Source organism: Phodopus roborovskii, unplaced genomic scaffold (genome assembly GCF_943737965.1).
Source record: "Phodopus roborovskii unplaced genomic scaffold, PHOROB, whole genome shotgun sequence".
Classification (NCBI taxonomy): domain Eukaryota; kingdom Metazoa; phylum Chordata; class Mammalia; order Rodentia; family Cricetidae; genus Phodopus; species Phodopus roborovskii.
This window is the reverse complement of record NW_026126649.1, coordinates 1,096-10,308: the sequence shown is the minus strand read 5'-3', so window position 1 is coordinate 10,308 and position 9,213 is coordinate 1,096. Positions and strand designations below refer to the sequence as shown.

General features: G+C 39.3%; 1 non-coding gene across 1 annotated transcript; it reads left to right on the top strand.

Moving 5' to 3' along the window:
- The first annotated feature begins 4,401 nt into the window (after positions 1-4,401).
- Positions 4,402-4,523, top strand: LOC127213656 (small nucleolar RNA SNORA26). Its single transcript, XR_007833666.1, has one exon. It is a non-coding gene; the product is annotated as a small nucleolar RNA SNORA26 (small nucleolar RNA).
- The last annotated feature ends 4,690 nt before the right edge of the window (positions 4,524-9,213 follow it).

Below are 9,213 nucleotides of genomic sequence, written 5' to 3'. Positions count from 1 at the left end.
TGGCCCAAAGTGATAAACTAAATTTGGGCAAGTACAGTGGTACCTAGTTTTGCAACTTGGTGTGGTTCAGTGAGCACAGCAAACACAGGTAGCTCCCAGAACTTCCTTGAGGGCAATTAATACTTATCAGTTGATCTTCTGTTCAATCACCCTGAAGGTAACAACTGGGGAAATGAACTGACACATCAGCTCTAACTTCCAATTTAGGGAAAAACAAACCAAATTTCTGATGCTTAAAAACTTTAGATGGTCTGTTTTATTTGTTTGTTTGTTTTTGTTTTCTTTTCCAACATACTTTGCCAAGTTCCTACATAGTTTTCTTGGAGGAAATTCAAAGCAGTCATTACTTGGAAGCACATGGAGCAATGAAATGAGATCTGACACTGAAAAATAAAAAGACATTTCAGAGCAGTGACTCTCAGGTCCTACATTTGAGATACACAAAAGCATCAGCTTATTTCATGAGGCCTACAAATAGGATGCTAAATAGGGCAATGCTGAGCAGAATGTCTCCATCTCCAGGAATTAGTACACACACACACACACACACACACACACACACACACACACACCCCCCCCCACCCACCCACCCACCCACCCACCCACCCACCTACCTGCTATTAATTCCGAGTCAAGAAAGGATATTTCTTAGGAGTCAAGTGGTATAACTGGGCTGATCACAGTGAGTTCGAAGTGTGAATGCGTCATCGTCTCTTACGTCAGAGGCCGTTTTCTGACACTGATTATGACAGAGGACGACATCTCTGCGTAGGAGCGTTTCCCCCTAGCTACTACAGTGTGGCTTTTGGACTGGAGAGGATAGGACAGAGCGTGATAGTAGCTGTAACTTGGGGGCTGAGCTTTCACTCTGGGGCTGTGCCAGCCCTCGGAGTGTAGGGCTGTAGCCCCAAAGTTGGTGCTTCAGCTTTTAGTGTTCCATAGGGGAGTATTTTTTTTTTGTTTGTTTTTTTTTTTTTTTTTTTTTGACTTGATAGGACAGAGTGCGATAGTAGCTGGGGATAGGGGGCTGAGCTTTCACTCCGGGGCTGTGCCCCAGGCCTCGGAGTGTAGGCCTGCAGCCCCAAACTGGGTGCTTTAGGTTTTCTTGCTCCAGCTCTCCAGGACTCTGGTGCTGGAGGTCAGAGTGCCAGCGTTGACGCGTCAACTGAGATAAGGAGGTAGAGAGGGCAGTGGTGCCAGCCGGCCCCAGAAGCCTTCCCTTTCCCAGTGTCCCACTGACTGTGCTCTGCTCTGCTGCTGTCCATCTGTCCAGCCGCAAGGCCCCCCATGGTGGGCACAGGGATGGCGGTGCCTCGTACTGCCACCGTGGTGTGCCCATGGAGGATTTTTGAGCTGCTGCCAGTTCTAATTATCTTCATGTTCTGTGAATTTAAAGTAAGTAGTGCCATGCTCATGGTTCATTTGCCCATGAATAAAAATGCTCTATGGAGGTTCTAAATGAAATAAGGATTTTGGTCATTTTCATCATGTTGGCTGTTTGGGGAGAAAATACACAAAATTAATCCACAGTTGAAGTCTATTGCCTATAGAAGTACACATGCAAAATAAGGGAAGGGAGTGATTGTTTTTCCTTGGGTTGCTGGCAAAGTCTTTAGACTGAGCAAATAAGTTTCAGTAGATGAGGTGTGAAAACAGCATACACAGGAGCTCACAGCATAAGTGAGCCAAGGGCCTGATGTGACATGATGCTCACTGTAGACCAGTGGGTCTCAAGGATTGCTGTGGGGTGTGAGATCCAGCACAGGCTCATCAGTGATGAGACCCATAGAAAAATGTATAGATATTCCTGATAGTATGAGAATCAAATGTCAGGGGAAAAAAACACAGGAAGGAGAATTGATAGGGATAAGGATAGAGAAGTTGGTCCTAAATGGGGCAAGAAGAAATAAGAGCTAAAATGAGTGTGACTTTCTTGATTAGCTGCAGAGAGGGGGTGGGATGTGTGAAGAATCTGGAATAGTCCCAAGTTCCTGGCTCTGTCAGCTAAGTTACTGAGATGGGCCTTATGGGAAGAGAAGCATATTGTAGATGAGAGATGATTTCAGATCACACACATCTCCCTCAGAATCCACAATCAGGGCCTAGGGAGATGACTCAGTGCGGAAAGGAAAGTGCTTGCCATGATCTGGAGTAGGAGCCCTTAAGGCAATGTAAATGCTGGGTGGAGGTATGAATAGAGGAATCCCAGGTTCACTGGTCATCAGTTTATCAGAGAATGTGTGAGCTCTAGATTCAGTGAGAGACTCTGCCTTAGAAAAATTGAGGTAGAGAAGGAAGACATTACAACAGCAGCCTCTGGCTTTTCACATAAAATACACAGGCACCTAGCAGTTACCAACACTTATTTTTGATAAGGTTGGGGGTGAGGAACACGGAGGGATTTTGCAGACTTGGCTGGATTTTCTGTGGTTCAGTGGGCTGTGTGGATGTGTGTTGCATTTTGTAAGGGAACAATTCTCTCCCCTTCAGGATGGTGTTAGCTATGAGTCTTCTATTGGTGCTGTTTGTCAGATTGAGAAAAGTAGTCCTAGTTTGCAGTCTCCTGATGATTAGACGGTCGATTTTCTTACATGTTTTATTACTATCTGTTGAGATCTTCTTTTTCTTCATTTCTTTTACTGTGGATTATGACATTGATTTTTTTAACTGAGCATTACATTCCTTTCTGTGTATATATGGTGTGTGTGTGTGTGTGTGTGTGTGTGTGTGTGTGTGTGTGTAAATCCAAAGCCCCAAGAGTCGGTTTTTTCCTTCTACCACATTGGTGATGGGGGTCAAACACAGGTCCTGAGGATTGGTGGCAAAGTTTTTACCTGCTGAGCTATCTTCCTGGCCCAATAATATTTAAAATTTTTATTTAGATTTATTTATTATATATAGTGTGTTCTGTCTCCTTATATCCCTGCAGGCCAGAAGAGGGCACCTCATTGCAGATGGTTGTGCGCTACCATGTGGATGCTAGGACCTGAACTCAGAACCTCTTGACAACTAGCTAATGTTTTTAACCATTGTGAGATCTCTCCAGCCCCTGCCCCCACATATTTTTTTTTACAAAGTCTTTTATGACTATAAATTTTCCTGTTACACACTGAATTAGTTGTTTTGTGTAAGTTTTATGTTGCATTTTATTATTTTTTTTTTAAAAAAAAACCTTTTATGTTCATGGATGTTTTGCTCGTGCATGTATGTCCATGCGTCACATGTTTGCTGTGCTTAAAGATGCCTTAACGGGTGACATATTTCCCTGGAAATGGAGTCATAGATAGTGGTGAGCCACCAAGTGGATCCTGGGAAACAAACATGGGTCATTTATCTACAAGAATGACAAATGCTCTTAACTGCTTAGCTCTCTCTCCAGCCCTTCCTGTTTTTTTGATAACTAATTTTAACCCGTTGTAATCAGAGAAGATGCTTCTTGACATGGGAATTTTTTAATTGAATTTTTACTATTTTAAACTATGTGTATGTGTGTGTATATGTCCTTGTAGCTTCAGCTGCCCAAGGAAGCGGCAAGAGGGCATCAGATCTCACAGAGCTGGAGTCATGGGCAGGCACTTAGGGACTTCTTGACATGGATTGCTGCAAGAGCAGCAAATGTTTTCAGCTGCTGAGCCATTTCTCTGGGCTTGGCCATGTGGTTTGATTATTTAAAGAAACAAAACAAAAAACAAAGAAAACATTGATGTGTGTTTTAGCTTAATGCCTGGATTTTTTCTGAAGAATCTTCCATGTACATTTGAGAGTGAATGTATTTTCTGCTATTATTGCATAGTATTTTGCTAGTATGATAGTCTAATTTATTTGTTGTGTTTTTACCATGTTCTCTTTTCATGCTGACTCACTGAAAATGAGATCTAAAAATAACTAACTACTGTTGATGAACGGTTTGTTTTATCCTTACTTCAACAGATTTACTCCATTTTATTGTTCTCTTGCATAAAATCCTACATCTTAAAGACTGAGCTACCCTTTTCCATCACATCTTTGTTTCTAGTAACAGTTTTAGTCTTAGTCTTTTTTATCTGCTATCAGAGGAGTCTACTTGTTTATGATCAGTTAGTATTGGGACCTGGTGATAAAGACTAGAATAACCCACTGAGGGAAGATGGATTCAGGAAGAGGTAAAATATGCAATTAACTGCAGGCCTTACTCTGTGAGGTGTGGAAGAATATTTTAGAGGGTATGTGGAGGGCTTGGATATACATTCATAGTCTCTGGAGTGAGATAATGGAAATATTTGCCGTGCCTGAATATCTATTCTTGTGATCCTAGAAGCAAATCGTTATCATTGCCTTGCAACATGATATCACACTTGTTTGTATGTGGCTCAGGTGAGAAAGAGAGAGAGGACCAGGATAAAATATTTTCAACCCTTTTCTGAGCCCTTGTAAGGTCAGTCCTGTACCTTAAGGATCTAAAACACAAGGTTAAAGGAACTCTCCATGAAACCCAGAGCAGAGGCTGTGCACCTACACTTTGGATCCTTTCTGGAGTCACAGATGTAAAAAGGAAAATAAAGATACAGGGAATAAAAAAAGAGGATACTATTGCATGTATTTTTTTTTTTTGGTAGAAGTTAATAAGCTGTAGATAGCAGCTTGTAAAAGGTCCTTGTCATGTACTAGCATAAAACAGGTTTTATAGATAGTAATTATCTAAGGATTTGTTGTTCATTTTGTCAGACCCCAAGGAGAAGACAGCTGTGGAGTTTCTAGATGGTGTATGTTGATGCCTGGAAAGAGTCAAGCCCATCATTTCTAGGGTTGTTTTTGAAAGAGCCATTTTCTTTTTGGGCTCAAACTGCATTAATTTAACTCAAGAGACAGGAAGGAAGGGTTTAAATCCCAACTCTGAAGCTCTGTCATTAGTTTCTTATCACTCTCCCTTCCTCAGAGGACAAGCTGCAGTTCAGTGTTTTTCCTCTGCAGGAAATGTTTTTTCAAACCCAGTGCATATGGATAAATCATGAACTTGAACTCAGGGAAAAGAACCCAACCCAGATCATTGATACTTTTTTTTTTTTTTTTTTTTTTTTTTTTTACTGGATTTTAAAAATCTTTGGTAGGGACGGTGTCCCTCACCCATCTCCTAAATAAATACATTGAGATTTATTCTTACTTACGAATGGCTGGCCTTAGCTCAGCTGTTTCTAGCCAGCTTTTCTAAATTAAATTATCCCATTTCTCTTTATGTGTTGCCTCTGAGCTCTTTTCCCTTTATTTATTCTATATGCCTTTCTTTCCTTCTTACTCTATGACTGGTGCCCTTGGTGTCCTCCTCTTGTCCCTGGATATTCTCTAGGTCTCTCCTCCTATTTATTCTCTCTGCATGCCAGCCAGCCCTGACTATTTTTTCCTGCCTAGCTATTGGTCTGTTCAGCTATTCATTAGGCCAATCAGGTGTTTTAGACTGGCAAAGTAATGCAGCTTTACAGAGTTAAACAAATGCAACATAAAAGAATGAAACACATATAAAATATTCCACAATGTTCTTTTCTTGATACTATATCCTTATCCTTTAACTCTCCTGGAGTTATGCTCTGTGGAATCTCCCCATAACTTCTGTTTGAAAACTACTGTTTCACCACACTTAGCCCCTCAATAAGAACAATTGTAATTTACTAGAAAACATGTTTGGAGGCATTCTGCTTTGTATTTTATGGTAGCCCATTCAATATGAATAGAGTTGGCCACAGCCACCTGTGCCTGTCTTTGTACCAGTACTGTTGAAGAAGCATGCTTATAAGTTTATTTTCTTTGTCTTGAAGGTTGTGGCAGCAGTGCCTGAAGATATGACAACAAGCTTTGATCCTAGTGAGCCATCATTAGAATCGCTGATATGTGTGGTTGCCATTGGACTGGTTACCATTTTCTTATTTCTTTGGAGAGGATACCGATCAGTAAGTAACCACTTATAGTAAGTGAATGGTCATTCTAAGTTTTTTGTTTTTGTTTTTTAAGTTTATTTCCTTTTATGTGTATGCTGTTTTGCTTGTATGCATGTGTGTGTGGTATGTGTTCCTGGTCTACAGAAGTGATTAGTGGGCCATTGTTGGATGCCCTGGAGCTGGAATTACTGATGACTGTGAGCTATAATGTCGATGATGGCATTTGAATCTTGGTCCTCTACAAGACTAACAAATGTTCTGAGCCATTTCTCTCTAACCTTCATTTTGTGTTTAGATTGAACATCTAATTGGAGAAACTTGTTATTTCAGGGAAATGAGTTAGGTCTTAGTGTTCTGCATTATGCTAACAGGTGGTTTTTAAAAACTGAACAGAGATTAACAGAAATATTTTTATGTAAGTGTATTTTAAAGGATTTTATTGTAGGGATACTACACACTAGTACTAAAGCCCCAACTTTCTTTCTTTCCCTTTTCTTCTTTAAATTTGGGGTGTCTGTGTTTGTTTTTAACAATATTAAAAAGTTTGCAGGTGTATCTACTTCCCAACTAAGGGTAAAAATCGCTACTTTCATGGCTCTCCTGGATCCTATATTGCTTTTTCCTATGGATCCTATATTGCTTTTTCCTATGCTAACTGTTTTTAAGGAGGGAGTCATAACATAGCCTTTTCTTTCTGAGACTTCTTTTTAGATGTTGGCCTTTGTGCTTCTGACTGACTTCATTTCTAATATCTTCATGGTTTTTTCTTCCTTACCTTCTGCTTACATATATCCTACTGTTTTTTTTTTTTTTGGCATTTTTTTCTTCCAGTTTTCTGTCTCTGTTTTCTAGGTGGCATGAGTGTTCTTGTTTGCATCCCTTGATCACTTTACCCTATCCCCACTGTTCTCAAGGGTGGATTTATCCCTTCCTTATCGAAAGCTGAAGTATGAAGAAGAAAAAGACTAATGAGTTTTTTTAGTCAGTCAAGGTCTAGAGTCCAATGATATTTCATATATTTTTATTTTGATTATTAACCGTAGGAGATTTAATAATGGTGGCTCCTTAAAATACTTTGTTTTAGAGCCAATATATGCATGGGAAACATGGAGTTAAGTGGAATTATACAGTTTTCTTTAGAATAAGACTGTTTCAGAGCCTTTAATATGGTAACACACATGATACCACACAATGGGAGATCTTACTATATAGCATTGTTTTCATTTGAAATAGAAGGCATTTGGGTAATTTATTTACCATAAGGCCATAAGAAAGTTGGCATCTTAAAGCTGGAAGTAGAAGTCAGATAGATTTGCTTGAAGATATATTTGTTTTAATGTAATTTTGTTAAATTTTTTTTCAGATTCAAAGCCGACTTTATTTGAGTAAGTAGTCTTTTTTGATTTTAGATCTTGTGATTGTATATAATTTAAAGTGTTTTCACACTTTAGTCATAATAATTTTTTCTTTGCTTGCTCAGTAAGAGAGAATAGACTGGCTGTGGCACTTGCAATGGAAATCAAAAAGAAATGTGATCTAATTGACAAAGTGTGCCTTGCTCAAGAGGAGGTAAGATGTGTTTGAAAATACCATCCATCACAGTGTGGAGCTTAATTATTCTCCATGGGTTATTGCCTGCCATCAGAGCTTTGTTTCAGACCAGAGCTCTGTTGCTGCTCAACTTCATCACTTAGCCATTCTCTTTGCAGCCACCCTGGTGATGTGTAGTGTTTACCTTCCCTGACTAATTAGTCAGAGCACCTTGATTTGCTTATTGCTCATTTAGATATTGTAAAATTGCCTTTTAAGTCTTTTCCACGTTAAAAGATGACTTTATTTTTATTGTGTGTGTCTATTTGTGTAGGCGTGTACCAAGAATAGGACATGGAGGAGTCACTTTCCTCTTTTTATTACGTGGGTCCCTAGGATTGAACTCAGGTTATCAGTCTTGGCAGCAAGCTCCTTAACTACTTACTGAGCCATCACACTTGCCCATTTCCATCCTTTTAAATGCACTCATAATCTTTCTCAGTTTATGCCATATAGATTAGGGCCTTTGCTTTTTACTATTTTATGTCATATATAAGAAAGAGTTTTGTCAGATATATGGATTGTAAATCTCTTCTACTCTGTGGCTTACATTTCTGTTTTGTTCAGTGTCTTAGAAGGTAGAGGATTTGAATTACAATTTAATGTAGTGTAATGTTTCATGAGATTTTTTTTTGCTTATCAAGGATGTAAAGGTACTTTTACTTGTTATCATGTAGAGACTTTATTTACTGTTTTCATTCGGGCATGCTAGGGCTACTGTGACAAAATACCTTTAGCAGCAGAAGTGAATTTCCTTACAGTTCTTGAAATGAGTCCATGAAGATATAGCCAGGCTTTGCTTCCTCTGTGACCTGTCCCTTGACTTTAGATATTGCTGTCTGCTTGTTATGTCACTCTCTGTCCTAGTGCTCTCCACATAGGATACCAGTCATATTACGTTGCAGTCATCTTAAATCCCTCATTTTTACCTAGCTGTATTTAAAGGCTTTGTCTCTAAATAACACAAATTCTGAGGTGCTGAGACAGGGTTTCTCTGTGCATCACTGGCTGTCCTGAAACTCACTCTGTAGACCAGGGTGGTCTGAAACTCACAGATTTTATCTTCCTTACTTGCCTTATTTATCACATGATATAAATGTCTGATAGCCAGTTACCACATATTGTTCTACTGACAGACTGGAGAAGCCATTAATCTGTTCAGGGGATAGTAGATGACTCACTTCTTTAGATCCACTTTAGTCACACTTGCTGTTAGGGTTTTCAGCCCCAGCAGATGTGGACCAACTTTGGTAGTCACAAAGGAAACGTTCTGCCATATGTTGCCTAGGCTGGTGGTTGTGGCTTGTTTGTAGACTTGGCTTTCCTCAGCACAGTGTTTAGATTGCAAAACTAAGCTCATAAAGCCAAGGGTACTTTACATGGTGGATATAAATTCTGTTTCCTTCTTTGGTGTCTATTTAGATACAAGTTGAGTTAAACTTTGTATTTTTTTCCCTCATGTGTTCCCTTGTTTTATTCAGTATGAAGGCTTAGAGTCATCCTAAAGGGGCCAACTTTGACAAGGCATCAACAGAAGTACAGAGTTTGAAGGTAAAAAAAAAGTATGATGTAAAAGCTAGGGAAAAGATTCTTATTAGAAATATCTTGTCTCCTCAAAAACAATTATGTCAGAGAAATATGAAATTGTGTATCTGGATCTTACAATGTACAGAAAAAGTTAGTGGAAACAGAATAGTTGTAGGTGGCATAAAAT